Source organism: Schistocerca americana, unplaced genomic scaffold, assembly GCF_021461395.2.
Source record: "Schistocerca americana isolate TAMUIC-IGC-003095 unplaced genomic scaffold, iqSchAmer2.1 HiC_scaffold_50, whole genome shotgun sequence".
Classification (NCBI taxonomy): Eukaryota; Metazoa; Arthropoda; class Insecta; order Orthoptera; family Acrididae; genus Schistocerca; species Schistocerca americana.
Window position 1 is genome coordinate 964161 of NW_025726236.1, and position 2620 is coordinate 966780.

The window sequence follows — 2620 nt, forward strand, 5'->3', positions numbered from 1 at the left end:
GAGAACGACCATTAGGTGCCACAGGCAGCAATAGACCCTTGGAGACAAATCGGCTGGAGGACGATGTATTGAGTCGCGACGCAATTTGAGTGTTCCATCGTCATTAGGAGGCCCTGAACGTTACAATTAATTATCAGTTATGCGTCGGATTCGAAAATGTAGACTCAGAGGAGAACGACCATAAGGTGCCCGAGGCAGCAATAGACCCTTGGAGGCAAGTCGCTGGAGGACGATGAATTGAATCTCGACGCAATTTGAGTGTTCCATCGTCATTAGGAGGCCCTGAACGTTACCATTAACTATCAGTTTCGCGTCGGATTCGAAAATCTAGACTCACAGGAGAAGGACCATAAGGTGCCATAGGCAGCAATAGACCCTTGGAGACAAGTCGCCTGGAGGACGAAGTATTGAATCTCGACGCAATTTGAGTGTTCCATCGTCATTAGGAGGCCCTGAACGTTACAATTAACTATCAGTTTCGCGTCGGGTTCGAGTATCTAGATTCACAGGAGACGGACTATAAGGTGCTAGAGGCAGCAGTAGACCCTTGGAGACAAGTAGGCTGGAGGACGATGTATTGAATCTCGACGCAATTTGAGTTTTCCATCGTCATTAGGAGGCCCTGAACGTTACAATTAACTATCAATTATGCGTCGGATTCGAAAATCTAGGCTCACAGGAGGACGACCAAAAGGCGCCCGAGGCAACAATAGACCCTTGGAGACAAGTAGGCTGGAGGACGATGTATTGAATCTCGACGCAATTTGAGTGTTCCATCGTCATTAGGAGGCCCTGAACGTTACAATTAACTATCAGTTATGCGTCGGATTCGAAAATCTAGACTCGCAGGAGGACGACCAAAAGGCGCCCGCGGCAACAATAGACCCTTGGAGACAAGTCGGCTGGAGGATGATGTATTGAATCTCGACGCAATTTGAGTGTTCCATCCTCATTAGGAGGCCCTGAACGTTACAATTAACTATTAGTTTTGCGTCGGATTCGAAAATGTAGAATCAGAGGTGAACGACCATAGGGTGCCCGAGGCAGCAGTAGACTCTTGGAGACAAATCGCCTGGAGGACGATATATTGAACTCGACGCAATTTGAGTGTTCCATCGTCATTAGGAGGCCCTGAATGTAACAATTAACTATCAGTTTCGCGTCGGATTTGAAATTCTAGACTCACAGAAGCAAGACCATAAGGTGCCAGAGGCTGCAATAGACCATTGGAGACAAGTCGGCTGGAGGACGATGTATTGAATCTTCGAGCAATTTGAGTGTTCCATCGTCATTAGGTGGCCCTTAACGTCACAATTAACTCTCAGTTTCGCGTCGGATTCGAAAATCTAGACTCACAGGAGACGGACCATAAGGTGCCCGAGGCAGAAATATGCCCTTGGAGTCAGGTCGGCCGGGGGACGATGTATTGAATCTCGAAGCAATTTGCGTGTTCTATCGTCATTAGGAGGCCCTGAACGTTACAATTAAGTATCAGTTTTGCGTCGGATTCGAAAATCTACAGTCACAGGAGAACGACCATAAGGTGCCCGAGGCAGCAATAGACCCTTGGAGGCACGTCGTCTGAGGGACGATGTATTGAATCTCGACGCAATTTGAGTGTTTCATCGTGGTTAGGATGCCCTGAACGCTACAATTAACTAACAGTTTTGCGTCGGATTCGACAATCTAGACTCACAGGAGAACGACAATAAGGTGCCCGAGGCAGCAATAGACCCTTGGAGACAAGTCGACTGGAGGACGATGTACTGAATCGCGACGGAATTTGAGAGATCCATCGGCATAAGGAGGCCCTGAACGTTACAATTAACTATCATTTTTGCTTCGGATTTGAAAATCTAGACTCACAGGAGACGGACTATACGGTGCCCGAGGCAGCAACATCCCCTTGGAGACAAGTCTGCTGGAGGACGATGTATTGAACCTCGACGCAAATTGAGTATTCCATCGTCATTAGGAGGCCCACAACGTTACAATTAACTATCAGTTTTGCGTCGGATTGGAAAATCTAGACTCACAGGAGAAAGACCATTAGGTGCCACAGGCAGCAATAGACCCTTGGAGACAAATCGGCTGGAGGACGATGTATTGAGTCGCGACGCAATTTGAGTGTTCCATCGTCATTAGGAGGCCCTGAACGTTACAATTAATTATCAGTTATGCGTCGGATTCTAAAATGTAGACTCAGAGGAGAACGACCATAAGGTGCCCGAGGCAGCAATAGACCCTTGGGGCAAGTCGGCTGGAGGACGATGAATTGAACCTCGACGCAATTTGAGTGTTCCATCGTCATTAGGAGGCCCTGAACGTTACCATTAACTATCAGTTATGCGTCGGATTCGAAAATCTAGACTCACAGGAGGACGACCAAAAGGCGCCCGAGGCAACAATAGACCCTTGGAGACAAGTCAGCTGGAGGACGATGTATAGAATCTCGACGCAATTTGAGTGTTCCATCGTCATTAGGAGGCCCTGAATGTAACAATTAACTATCAGTTTCGCGTCGGATTCGAAATTCTAGACTCACAGAAGCACGACCATAAGGTGCCAGAGGCAGCAATTGACCCTTGGAGACAAGTCGGCTGGAGGACGATATATTGAA